The sequence below is a fragment of the Bos grunniens genome, chromosome 5 (genome assembly GCF_055505025.1).
Source record: "Bos grunniens cultivar Pamir isolate PY7600 chromosome 5, Bosgru_T2T1.0, whole genome shotgun sequence".
Classification (NCBI taxonomy): domain Eukaryota; kingdom Metazoa; phylum Chordata; class Mammalia; order Artiodactyla; family Bovidae; genus Bos; species Bos grunniens.
The window spans coordinates 81354771-81369884 of NC_141169.1; the positions used below are offsets into that span (position 1 = coordinate 81354771).

General features: G+C 37.6%; 1 protein-coding gene across 5 annotated transcripts in view; it reads right to left on the reverse strand.

The window, feature by feature from the left end:
- The window catches only part of FAR2 (fatty acyl-CoA reductase 2), a 179043-nt gene that overhangs the window by 72937 nt on the left and 90992 nt on the right, over nucleotides 1–15114 (reverse strand). The gene's annotated exons all lie outside the window — the stretch shown is intronic.

Genomic DNA, 15114 nt, shown 5'->3' on the forward strand with positions numbered 1-15114 from the left:
GCACAGGCCTCACTAATTCAATTAGCAATGCTCCATCATCAAGAGAAACCAATTTGGAAGCCGTCCCAGCTGGGGAAGGATGGTCCGGGCTGGCTTAAAAAAACAAAACTTAACAATCACCTCAACACATTCTTCCTAGTTTGTTTCTTCTTAACTCCTTAGGAAGTCTTCAAAGAAAAAAAAAAAAAAAACCCTGCAATTTTAACAGAAATAAAAAAGGAGAAAGATATAATTTTAAAACATCGCTTCATCATAATTGATTCAATAGATGTATTTTGTACCTACTGTGGTGCTATACCCTGTTAAATGTGGATAATTAATATGCAAACATTCTTGCTAAATGGTAAAGTATTATAAAATTACATGATATTGTCACTATTTTTTATAGGTAAATAAACATCAGTCAGCATGTGATGATTCCAAAATCATACCAAGAGAATCACAATCAAATGTAAATCTTGATGCTTCCTATTTCCTCTTGGTGAAGTAAAAATTGAGTTGGGTTATGAATAAAAGAATAGTTGATCTATTAACCCATTGGAAAAAGGAGCCTAACCAAATGAGTAGTAAACCAACACACTTTTTCATGCTTTGCTTAGAATTAAAGACTATTTCTTTTAGGGGATGACATGACATAGATTTTCTATATTTTCTTGGGCTCCAAAATCACTGCAGAAGGTGACTGTAACCATGAAATTAAAAGACGCTTGCTCCTTGGAAGAAAAGCTATGACCAATCTAGATAGCATATTAAAAAGCAGACATTACTTTGCAGACAAAAAAGTCTGTCTAGTCAAAGCTATGGTTTTTCCAGTAGTCAGGTATGGATGTGAGAGTTGGACTATAAAGAAAGCTGGGAGCTGAAGAATTGATGCTTTTGAACTGTGGTGTTGGAAAAGACTCTTGAGAGTCCCTTGGACTGCAAGGAGATCAAACCAGTCAATTTTAAAGGAAATCAGTCCTGAGTGTTCATTGGAAGGACTGATGCTGAAGCTGAAACTCCAAAGCTTTGGCCACCTGATGCAAAGAACTGACTCACTGGAAAAGACCCTGATGCTGGGAAAAATTCAAGGCAGGAGAAGGGGATGACAGAGGATGAGATGGTTGGATGGCATCACCGACTCAATTGACATGAGTATGAGTAGGCTCTGGGAGTTGGTGATGAACAGGGACGCCTGGCGTGCTACAGTCTGTGGTGTTGCAAAGAGTCAGACATGACTGAGAGACTGAAGTGAACTGAACTGAAGGTTATAGCTGCCATAGACAGTGATTACACTGATGGATCTGGGCAACATAAGTTGAAAACCCTCTGGAAAGCATTCATCATTCTAGATGCCATCAAAAACATTTGTGATTCATGGGAGGAGGTAAAAGTCTCAACACTAAAAATAGTTTGGAAGAATTTGATTCCAACCCTAAAGGATAATTGGGAGTTTGAAGCTTCAGTGGAGGAAGGAGCTGCAGATGTGGTAGAAATAGCAAGAGATCTACAGTTAAGAGTGGACCCTAAAGATGTGACTGAATTCAACTACTCTTGAACCTTGTGGTAAATTATATCTTTCTTAAAGGTTAATATAAAGGTTAGTTGATTATACATACATTGATATGATACACTAAATCGGAAACCCTTATTTCTTCATTGAAGCTCCTGATCATAACCTGTGCCAATAAATTGACAGGAAGCATCCAAATAAAGGTAATTATCCTATGCATTTGGAAATACACAGCTAGGGCTTCATGAAGGACTAAGTTCTGAAGTAAAGCTAACACTTTCTCTTTGACAATTCTCTCCATAGGAATTTATCCCATGTCAGAAGAACAATAAGTCACAAACAGCACTCCTATTTTTCTCTGACAATGTGCAAGGAATTTTATAACAAAGATTTTAGGTACTTGTCTTTAATAGAATGTACTTAGAGATGTGAAAAAATCATATACTTCATATTTGTACTAAGCCATGGGTAGTAGCTATAAAACATGAGAAGAAAAATACAGGTTTTATACAACAAAGTACAAGCTATCAGATAGACACCATCCATAAAAGCTGCATTTGGGGCAAATTCTTATGCTGACTGTTTGATGGTAACTTGAACAAAGAAATAAAAGCCAGTACCATACTGTCTTTATGACTGTAGCTTTGTAGTCAGGCAGATTGATTCCTCCAGTTCCATTCTTCTTTCTCAAGATTGCCATACAACCCAGCAATCCCACTGCTGGGCATACACACCAGGGAAACCAGAATTGAAAGAGACCTGTGTATCCAAATGTTCATCACAGTACTGTTTACAAGAGCTGGGACATGGAAGCAACCTAATGTCCATTGGCAGATGAATGGATAAGAAAGCTGTGGTACATATACACAATGGAATATTACTCAGCTATTAAAAAGAAGCATTTGAATCAGTTCTAATGAGGTGGATGAAACTGGAGCCTATTATACAGAGTGAAGTAAGTCAGAAAGAAAACACCAATACAATATATTAACACATATATATGGAATTTAGAAAGATGGTAACGATAACCCTGTATGCGAGACAGCAAAAGAGACACAGATGTAAAGAACAGACTTTTGGACTCTGTGGGAGAAGGCAAGGGTGGGATGATTTGAGAGAATAGCATTGAAACATGTATATTATCATATGTGAAATACATCACCAGTCCAGGTTTGATGCATGAGACAGGGTGCTCAGGGCTGGTGCACTGGGATGACCCTTAGGGATGGGATGGGGAGGGAGGTAGGAGGGGGGTTGAGGATGGGGAACACATGTACACCCAGGGCTGATTCATGTGAATGTATGGCAAAAACCACCACGATACTGTAAAATAATTAACCTCCAATTAAAATAAATAAATAAACAAAAGAAATAAAGGCACTCTGTTTCCTTCTCCAATTTCTATGTTATTTAAATCACTGTGGCTCAGATGGTAAAGAATCTGCCTACAATGCAGGAGACCTGGGTTCAGTTCCTGGTCAGGAAGATCCCCTAGAGAAAGGAATGGCAACCCACTCTAGTATTCTTGCCTGGAGAATCCCGTGGACAGAGGAGCCTGGCAGCTATAGCCCATGGGGTTGCAAAGAGCTGGACATCATTGATTGAATAACACTGAATTCCTTTATCATGCTGATTAACATATACTATCCAATCAAATAACCTATGTTTCATATGCTTTTCATAGTATATACAGGATTTGTAAAATCCACTCTGTTAATTTTACTGTGGACAGGGATAGAATATTTTTCATATCTTTTAAGCTGCTGTTTCACAGACTAACCTCTGCCATCTAGTTCTAAATTAGAACCATTATTTCAGCATTTATAGGCCAATGCAATTTATTATTAACCATTTTGTATCTAGTACACATTGATGTGTACTTATCAATCAAAAATGGATTTTTATTTCCTTTTGAATTTTGTGTACCCCACCTTAAGTTATGATAATGATGTGGGGCAAAGGGGAAGATACAAGAATTTCTGAGGACTTCCCTGATAGTCTAGTGGTTAAGAATCTTGGCTTCCACTGCAGGAGGCACAGGTCTGATCCCCGGTCAAGGAACTAAGATCCCACATACCTGCCATGAGGCATGACCAAAAAACCCAAACAAAAGAAGAATTCCGGAGTCTGGACTCTGGCCTATCTTCTAAGGGCCTGAATTCAATCAGGAAATGAATTCATACACCATGATGGTAAAAGGCAAAGTCTGGCATAGATATAATACTATATAAAGTATAAGATACTATATGTTATTCATATACAACAATATAAAATATTAAGATGACTTTAGGAAGGAGTTTTTACTTCTTTTGAGGGTGAACAGTAAATCATTTATGTACTGTCAAATTGGTTTTTGAATAAGGTATATGATGGGAGATGCAGAAATTCAGAAGGTATTTAAGGTAGTGATGATAATACAGCAAAGGGATATGAGAAAGTCTGGTATGTACATTAAGAGCACACTAGCATGGCTGTAGGAGATAATACCTAAAAAGAATTCAAGGAATCCTTGGCCAAAAGAGTAGCTGACAACAGACTGTGGGAAAATCAGTACACAGATAAAGAGGTAGGTCTCTACAAGGGCAGAAGACTTTAAACAAGGGACTGATAATGCACAAGAGGGTCTGAGAATGGAGTCTGTTTCAATGGTCCAATCTATTTCAATGGCTGAAGGTAAGGAAGAGTTCAATGAGGGGCAAGACAGTACGGTTCTCACATGGTATTCTTTATCCAAATTGCAGATCCACAGTCTTCTCTCCACTCCCCCATCCCATTTTTTTTTTAATCTTATTTTATTTTTAAACTTTACATAATTGTATTAGTTTTGCCAAATATCAAAATGAATCCATCACAGGTATACATGTGCTCCCCATCCTGAACCCTCCTCCCTCCTCCCTCCCCATACCATCCCTCTGGGTCGTCCCAGTGCACTAGCCCCAAGCATCCAGTATCATGCATTGAACCTGGACCCCCATCCCATTTTGACTCAGTAGATCTGGGTGGGAATCTTCCACTGGTTATATATGGAAAACGTTAATATAATTAGAGGAGTAATAACATCTAAATAGGTGAGATGTGAGTTTCAATTTCCACTATTTACTAGCCATGACTTTAAGTGATTTAGACATCACTAGATGCTATTTTTTCATTTATAAAATGGGAACATTTTTTTGGGGGGGGGGATTTAATTTAAAGAAAGGTTGGACAAAACCTGACACATTTTACTATTGGGTCAATGAGGCTGGAAGGGAAGGGATAAATGGTAGAAACACTGCAAGGATATTTTGTTTTTTATCTTACTAAGTAACCAAGTTCTCACTCTCATATTTGTGTACATGAATTTTCTGCTGTACAGGAACTAGAGTTCTTCAAGGGCAGAAATCTTAGTCATCATTGTGTGCTCTAGATACTATAATTGAATGAATAAATTCGGTCCGCTCTTGATTCTAGCTGCATTTATGTTCATCATTGATTTTATATCATACCCTTGAACTCTTTAAGGACAGTGGCTTCACTATTTATCTCTAGTGCCTAGTAAACTCAAGGTGCTCAATCAATGTTATTTAAGTGATGAATCAATGAACAAATTGATGTGCAGAGGATGAAGTGCACACTAATAATGGCTGGATGGTAATTCAGGTTCTTATGTCTGAAATCCTGGTCTCTGGGGACTCTGCCACACAAAATGCAAGTTGTTCTGCCTGTCACTTTGAGATGAACAGTTCCCAAGAGGCTGTGTGAACCAACTGGCTTGGAATATATTTTTGTGAAATCATTTGAATAAGTTTAGCATTTAAAGTTCAAATTAGACACCATTTCACATGGACACTAATAAGCTACTTTAAGTCATCTTTTCTTCCAGTTCACTGAACAGGGATTTAAAATTCCATTTAGTGTGTTCATTGGCACATTCTTTCCAGAATTCAGCATTTGTGGGAAGAAAGTGACCAAAAAGTGACCAAAATGATTTTTTTCTACCATTATAAACTGTGTGATCAGTCATTTGATTATTTTTAGTTCAGAGTTTAAGTGTTCTAGTGAAGAATATCTAAATTACATAGGAATATCTAAATTACATAGGAAATAACAGGCAAGGTGACCCCCTACTATCTTTGCAATAGCTACTTGATCTAAGTTGAGAAATTCATCCATTCATTCAGCTGCTGAATAAGTATGTATGGTGTTCCGGGTATTGTGCCAGATGTTGGGGATACAAGGACGGACATGATACCCACCTGTTCAGGATAAGTCTCTTCAAATGAGAGTTTTTATTATTGAACTATTAATAGTCACAAGTGTCTTTAAGCTCATTGGCTTCCCCAGAACACATCTTAAGCTCAGGATGAATTTAGAGACCTGTTAGGATCCTGGAGTTCCTTTTGGGCTTAGACAGTTCCTAGAAATGAAATTGATGGAATGTACAGCTTTTAGGTCTTCCTAAGGTATTCACAGATGTTTTGCCCACAAGTGATAAAGTACCTACCAACTCTGACATAACTCTCCAGAGAAGGACCTTCTTATGCCAGCATCATCTGACTTCTCCCACATCTACCTAACACTGACATCAAGGAAAATGCACCAGACAACACTGGTTTCAAACACTTGCAGAGACTGAATTTCTATTTATTGAGCATCTGCTATGTGGTCCCCTTGTGACGAATGCGATTCATAGGTATAACTGAGAAACTGAATATACCAATGGACCATGGCCAGAGTATATAAAAAAAGAGAACTTTGACTCATAACCTGCAGCAACCTGCCCAGGAGCCCCACCCGTTATCTATAACAAACAACCTGGAAAGCTAGCCAGCTAGAAGTCAGATTTTCAGAAGGTCAAATTGCTATCTCTAGGGATCATCCAGGAAGCTGAACAATAACTTCTGTAACTGTTGGCCCCAAAGAGTCAGAGCTTGATTCATAATCAACAGTTCCCCTAATTTTTTGTCCCTCCTTCCACTTAGCACCAACCAGAGAGAGCCAAATACATAGCATTAATCAATCATGCAGAATGCCCCACTCCTAGCGAGCCGGCCTACAGACACCCCCGTACCCCCAGTCAGGGCACAACTGCAGCTTCCCTTTTTCTACTATAATGCCTTCCTGGCTCTTGCACCTGCTTCTGAGTCTGTGCCAAAATGCAGGTGACAGTTGTTGACTTTCTAGCTATTGCCAGCTCAGAATAAACAGATTTTGCTTATTCTCATTTGGTAGGCCTTCATTTATTTCCACAAAACTATTCTACTCCCTTTACAGGTAAGGGATCTTTACAGAGATTAACTTCTGAATGGGGGCACATGAGTGGCAAAGCTAGGTTTTGAATCTGATTTCATTAATTCCATAGTTACTCCATTAACCATTACCCAAATGTAAAAAGAAGTTTTTCTTCTATTGTCCTCTGATAAACCTAATTTGTATTTTGGGATGACTTTTATCTTTCCTTATCCTTTTAAGTCACTTCCTTTAGTGACTCCAAGTAGTATGACAGTCATCTATGGGTCTGCTGGTTTAGCCAAAAATTTCAATTTAGATGCCCTGTTAAGAGTTTAAGGAGCTACCTCGGATTATAATGGTAATCTTAATTCCATATTTATTTATCATGAATTGAAAGTATGAACAGGTCTAGAGTCTAGCAGGTGAAGAGAGTTGAGCTGTTCATAGGGAAATAATCCTCTGTGTTGTCTCTGATTCATGGGACCACAGTGCTGCCCATGTCTGCTGCATGCCAATGACTGAATTAGGACATTTCATTTACAGTAAGTCCCCTACATGCGAACCTTCAAGTTGCAAACTTTCAAAGGTGCAAATCTGCATTCACATGTCTAAACATGTAGGTTAGTCCATGTGTCTGGTGTCCATTGTAATGTGCTTATATCCTCTACAAGTGATTATGCTATGTGTACTTTACTGGATAGTGCTGTAAAGAGTACAGTAATACAATACCTTTATTTCAAGCCCAGAATGTCATCTATGACAAGAAAAAAAAAAAAAAAAGAGCTACTACCCAGACATCACTGGATCATTTTTATAAGAGGATAGACAGAATTGAATCAGCAAGGAAACAGAACTTTTGCCATCAACGTCAGGTGTGAATGAAATTGCAGCTTGACGTCCATCTCCTATTGCTGACGATCCTTCAGCTCCACCATCTCCCACCACCTCTCCTTTCTCTAGTTAGTAACTCTTCTTGCCTGTTCACTCAATGCCAGCTCCTGTGTGCCAGCTGTTGTACTGTACTACTATACTTTTCAAGGTACTATACTGTAAGATTAAATATGTTTTATTTTGTGTGTTTGTTTTTTTATGTGTTATTTGTGTGAAAAGAATTATAAACCTATTACAATACAATATGTTATAGCCATTGTGTTAGTTGGGTACCTTGGCTAACCTTGTTGGATTTACAAACACACTGGACTTACGAATGTGCTTTCTGAACAGAACTCATTCCTAGGGGACTTACTGTACTGAGTGTGGGCCTCTATGTAACTTAAAAATAACTTGCTACCTCCATGATGCAGATTTTTAGCATCTGTATATTCACTAATTTAGAGTGCAGGGTAAACTTACTTGTATTATAATGCTCAGAGGTCAAGAAAGGGAGTTGATTAAGGACAATAAAATTTTAAAGAAAATAAGTTTTTTGTTTTAGTGCTACCTTTTGTCATTTGGATTATTTTTTATTTAGTCATGTCCGACTCTTTTGTGGCCCCATGGACTGTAGCCCACCAGGCTCATCTGTCCATGGCATTTCCCAGGAAAGAATACTGGAACAGGTTGCCATTTCCTTCTCCAGGGGATCTCCCCGACTCAGTTCTAAACGAAATAAAGGTGTCAAGGGTAAGGCTTCAAAACCCACAGAAACTTTGCTCTCCAGTTCCACAGAAATCCTGAAGTTTTGTGTCAAAGCCTGTGTGAATCCTTTTGTGTAATGTGAAATACTGTGCATTGAAATGGATGTGCAAAAAGTATATGGAGAGGCAAGGCTCATGCTGAGTGTTCAGACTCAGCATGCTAAGAAGCCAGGTGGCCTCCATGCCTGCCATCCTTCACCTTTGTGGAGTGAACAAATGCGAGTGATTTCTCTGGAGGGACCAAAGCGGGGCTCCTCACCTCTAGGGAACACTGCCCACCATCAGCAACTCTCTCAGGATAACCACTCCCTGGAGCAGCTGAGGTACCTCCTGGGGCATGAAAGGTGAGATAGGCAGTGAGCAATACAGGTCCCACTGCTGGGATGTGAGGCAGCAGAAAGCAGACTGTTTGGTTTTTATGTCAAATGTTCACACAGGAAGGAAAGGAGGGATTTTATATGTCATAGTTTTTTTTGAAAAAGCAGCTCAGAATACATCAAAGGACACACTGTCAGATTGCAGGGCAGTCTGCAAAAAATACCTCAGTATGTGAAAGTAAAAATAAATAAATACATAGATCTGGAGAGACAAGAGGAAGGGGAGAACAGGCTGAAGAAAAGAAAAGGAAATGGAGTAAAGACATATAAAAATAGAAACCACAATTTGCAGGCTATGTAGGTAAAATTAATCAAAAATTTCAGAAATTCCTCCTTCCTTTTCTTGAGAAAGTATTTTTAGATTTCTATCAAATTTAAAGAGAAAAGTCATAGCACTACTAAAGGACAAAAATGACAGAGAAGTGGAGGAGCATCTTAATATATGTTTACACACATATATAAATAGCTATATATTATACATGTACACACACAGATACACACATCATACATGTAGCATATACTGACCTTAACCTTTCTTTAGTACAAGTTCAGAATGACATTTTCAAAACTGTCCTTTAAAAATTCAATAAAATTTCTAGCACTTTAAGAAAATGTATGACTTTTCTCAGTGAATAATTCCACAGTTTAATTACCCTTTTTAATTATATCATCTCCCCCACTCCTCTCACCAAAAAAATTTGTATCTGGAATTGGTGTTGGCTCAGATATGCCTGGAAACATTTTTAACAGATATAGTCTCTTCTCAGGAAAAGCTTACAAAGGAAAAAAAAAAGATAATACTAATAAAATGTAAAGTGATGATATTATACATAGAGATTTACAATTCAAAGTTAGGAGGAGGGGAGAAATTCTGTTATACAGATCATTTCTTTTACAACTACAGGCATGTTTAGTCATGATAACCATCACATCTCACCCCTTCCACATGACAGGAAGTATATACATTATATAAAGAGAGAGAGAAAAAAAATATATTCTAGAGAGAAGAGAGAGGGCCTGACTGCAATGGTGGGAGCTCTCTGGGGAAAAGGAATGTGAATAAAAATCTGTGCTGTGGATAATGAAGCAGTGAGATAAGTACAGTGAAGTAAAAAAAAAAATTTTTTTTAGATTTTGTGCTATAATCTCTCTGTGCTAGCTCATGCCTTGAGGAAGTCCCTGCTATATATTTATGTTAGTGGTACTCTTCGTAAAGGCAGCCTTGTCTGCCATCAGAAGTGGTATGGAAAGAGTAGCCACAACAGGTGATGAGCAAACAAGAAGAGGAATGAAGAATTCAGTGGGAGCAGTAATTCAGAATGAGAGGTAATCGGGAGAATATAAGCCTACCAACCATTCTTGGAAATTTCCCAAAATGCCTGGGATGAGAGGCTAATGTTATTTGTATATTAAGGAAAGGTTGATTCCAACCAGACAGTGGGATAAAAATACCAGAAATTTTACTTTGTATCAGTTCAGTTCAGTTCAGTCGCTCAGTAGTGTCCGACTCTGCAACTCCATGAATCGCAGCACGCCAGGCCTCCCTGTCCATCACCAACTCCCGGAATTCACTCAAACTCACGTCCATCAAGTCAGTGATGCCATTCAACCATCTCATCCTCTGTCATCCCCTTCTCCTCCTGCCCTCTTTCCCAGGATCAGGGTCTTTTCAAATGAGTCAACTCTTCACATGAGGTGGCCAAAGTACTGGAGTTTAAGCTTTAGCATCATTCCTTCCAAAGAACACCCAGGGCTGATCTCCTTTAGAATGGACTGGTTGGATCTCCTTGCAGACCAAGGGACTCTCAAGAGTCTTCTCCAACACCACAGTTCAAAAGCATCAATTCTTCAATGCTCAGCCTTCTTCACAGTCCAACTCTCACATCCATACATGACCACTGGAAAAACCATAGCCTTGACTAGACGGACCTTTGTTGGCAAAGTAATGTCTCTGTTTTTGAATATGCTATCTAGGTTGGTCATAACTTTCTTTCCAAGGAGTAAGCGTCTTTTAATTTCATGGCTTCAGTCACCATCTGCAGTGATTTTGGAGCCCCCCAAAATAGTCTGATACTGTTTCCACTGTTTCCCAATCTATTTCCCATAAAGTGATGATACACAGTGTTAAAGTGATTTTTAGGAGGTACCCTGGTGAAGCTGGAATCAGAGCAATATAAACTCTGTCTTCTTGATAGAGGAAGAGCAATTTTGGACGTTATTGGAATGATTGATGATGGCTAGAGAATTAGGGCAAGAGAGAACATGTCGGGTATAGGATAAAAGAAATATTGGAAGTAAGATCAAGACAACTGGATAGTCATTGGGAAGAACTAATATAGTGAGGAAAAAATTTCTAAATATTTTTTTGCTTAAAACCCCCAAAAGCTGTCTGTCCCTCTTTCATAGCAACAATAAATGAAGTAAACAAAATATAATGTGAAACTACTCCATGTCATTAAAAAGCAAGATAATGGGAATATATAATAATTGATGTATTCAGAAGTTTGTTTTTTTTTCCCCAAAACTTAAGCTTAGAAGTATAAAAGATCTGTTAGATTTTACATCATAAGTACATACTGTTGAAGGATAATATTTCTCTGCCTTTGATCTTTGAAAAGTTATGCTACCTTTGATTCTGATGGCTTTTGTGGACACCTGTGTTTTGACCATCCAGTATCTTTCACTTTCTACTGTCCAAAAACCTCATTTTTGAGGCAGCACCTCTTTCTCCATTGTGGATAGCCTTCAAGGGGCTGTCATTAAAGACCCTCCGCGCCACTAAGCCAAGGAGGAGGATCTTTAATTTTGAGTAAAGGGACACAACATTAAAAAAAATATGGAGTTGATTCACCTAGTGCTGGCATGTTGACTAGATAATTTAGGCAATTAATACTTGTTGTATTGATACAAAAAGCAAAAGCAAGCAAGTCTTTGATAGCTTTCAGGATAATGGAAAAGGGCTTCTTGCCTTTTCCAAGACTGACTTTTAGCCATTCCTTTGATTGTGTGGTTACCTCGTTTTCTTTCAATAAATTCTCTATTTGTTTACATTACTATGGTAGGCAGATCCTAAAATGATCCCCAATGACCCACTTCGTAATCTGCTTCCCTTGGAAATGGGAAGGCCTAGTAATTTGCTTCTAACCAGCAGAATGATGATGGCTTACACTCCCATGTTTATGTTACCTTATTGTAATTAATATCCTCAGTTAAGTGAAAAGGGAGATTATCTTTGGTGGGCCTAATCTAATCACTGATTCCTTTATAAGAATTACTGTCTTCCTAAAGAAAGAGATTCTTCTACTGATTTTGAAAAACAAGTTCCATGAGTTCTAAAACTGCATGGAAACTATGAGATGACACTTACTTGTTGTTTTAGACTGTTTTATTTTGAGGAATTTGTTACACAAAAATAGAAAACTAACCCAGTTGTCTTAGTTGGTTTCTGTTGCTTTCAATCAAAGGACTCTGACTGATAAAACTTGCTAGATCTCCTTAAAACTTCCTTGGCTGCAATCTGTGAAGCATATTTTAATCAATAAGCAACAAAACCAATTACTTTCCTCTTAGGATTAAATATCACAAAATATGCTGTTTCTATGTACCTTTAGTTTAGCATAAGTAAAATAGTCTCTCTCTTGCTAGGATCAGCTAAACCACCTGTTCTCTAACTTTTTTGTCTCAGAACCTTTTATACCCAAAATTATTGAATATCCTAAATAGCCTTTATGTCATTATGCCTATCAATACTTCACATATGTGAAAATAAAACTGAGATTTTAAAATACTTACTTATCATTTAAAACTATAAGCTCATTAAATGTTAACAGAAATAACATGTTTTTTGAAAAGTCACTGTTTTGAATAGTGACTAATATTTTCCAAAATTAAAAAAAAAATCTATATTGAGGTTGGCACCATTTTACATTTTTACAAACTTCTTTAATATATGCCTTAGTAGAAGCAACTAGACTTCCATATCTGTTTCTGTATTCAATCTGCTATATTATTTTTGTCAAACATATGGAGAAAATCTGGCCTTCCAGCGATATGTATTTGGAAAGGGAGGGATATTTTATAAGTCTTTCTAGATAATTATGGATATACTTTTTTATATTATGCCAAAAACTTGGCAAATTACAGTTTCTTAAAGTTTAGTACAATGTGGACCATATCAATGAACTTTTCATATTCTGTTGACTAAGATCATTGGCCTATCTCACTATATATATGGCTCTTTTACTCATGCATAATTTTATAATATAATGATTGGTCATTTGGAAAATAACAATTCACTGAATTATGCAGATCTTCCAAATATTAACACATTTCATTATATCATTTTAGAAATAATATTTTTTAATATCATAGCCAGTCTTATCAGGGAAGTCAGTATTTGTCTCTTCTCGGGGATAAACTATAAAATCTGAATTCTTGGATTTGGATTCTAAACCACCTTGAAACATGCTCTTTTACAGCATCAAAGGCCATAATAACATACCCGTCTCTTCTCTGACTTGTGAAAATCTAGGTTCCCAAAGTGCCAGGGTATACATCTAGCCATGGCTGTACTCCCATGGTTCTCAGAAACTCTGTTCCATTGCTACACATGTATTATCTCTCTTGTTCGACTGAGAAATCCTTGATAGGGAAGGCTGTTTCCTTTTTATTTTTGTATCCCCAGCAATTTGAGCTGTGATAGGTGATAGGTGTACAATGTGTGTTTGTTGAATGAACAAAGCATACAAATAAATATTCTTGTATCTGCACCCCTTTGGGATTAGCATATACACACCACTCTACATAAAATAGCCAATAAGGACGTACTATATAGCACAGGGAAATTCATTCAATGTTTTGTAATAAGCTACAAAAGGTAAAGAATCTGAAAATATACATATATATACTTTATCAGATTCTTTACCCTATATATACATATATATTTTCAGATTCTTTACCATATATATATATATATATATGACTCAATCACTGTGCTTACACCTAAAACTAACACAACATTGTAAATCAACTATACTTCAATTAAAAAATAAACAAAATAAAATAAAAGCCTCAAAGTTTACATTATAAACTTTCGACGCCTTTACTTCATCAACCAATTTCTTTTGTCTTCTCAGGCCTATTTTATTTTTCATGTAAGTGTTTTCTTTAATTTGAGAGATGAAGTTGTCAGCAGGTATATCATGAATTTAAAGTAGAATTGCTAGAATAGTGATGCCCATGTGGACCACTTGTAGAACTCGTTTAAAAATCAGATTCCCAAGCCTCACACCTGAGTTTGGAACAACAGACTGGTTTCAAATCGGGTAAGGAGTACATCAAGGTTGTATGTTGTCACTCTGCTTATTTAACTTATATGCGGAGTACATCATGCAAAATGACGAGCTGGATGAAACACAAGCTGGAATCAAGATTGCCGGGAGAAATATCAATAACCTCAGACATTCAGATAACACCACCCTTATGGCAGCAAGAGAAGAACTAAAAGGCTCTTTATGAAAGTGAAAGAGGAGAGTGAAAAAGTTGGCTTAAAACTCAACATTCAGAAAACTAAGATCATGGCATCTGGTCCCATCATTTCATGGGAAACAATGGAAACAGTGACAGACTTTATTTTCTTGGGCTCCAAAATCACTGCAGATGGTGACTGCATCATGAAATTACAAGACTCTTGCTCCTTGGAAGAAAAGCTATGACCAACCTAGACAGAATATTGAAAAGCAGAGACATAAAAGCAGATGAAAAGGTCCATCTAGTCAAAGCTATGGTTTTTCCATTAGTCGTGTATGGATGTGAGAGTTGGACTATAAATAAAGCTGAGTGCCAAAGAATTGATGCTTTTGAACTGTGGTGTTGGAGAAGACCCTTGAGAGTCCCTTGGACTGTAAGCAGATCCAACCAGTCCATCCTAAAGGAGATCAGTTCTGAATATCCATTGGAAGGACTGATGTTGAAGCTGAAACTCCAATACTTTGACCACCTGATGTGAAGACTGACTCATTGGAAAAGACCCTGATGCTGGGAAAGATTGAAGGTGGGAGGAGAAGGGGATGACAGAGGATGAGATGGTTGGATGGCATCACCAACTCGATGGACATGAATTTGTTCAGCTTCTGGGGGTTGGTGATGGACAGGGAAGCCTGGCGTGCTGTAGACCATGGAGTTGCAAAGAGTCAGACATGACTGAGTGACTGAACTGAACTGAACACCTGAGTTTTTCATTTGAGTCTGTTAAAATATGCCAGATACCTCTCAGGAACCTCACACCTTATTTTGTTTCTCATCCTTAGAAGAATTAAAAACAGACTACAATTCCAAAATACATCAGTTATCATACTCAGGTAAACTATAAAGGAAAACTCAGCATACCATACTCAGT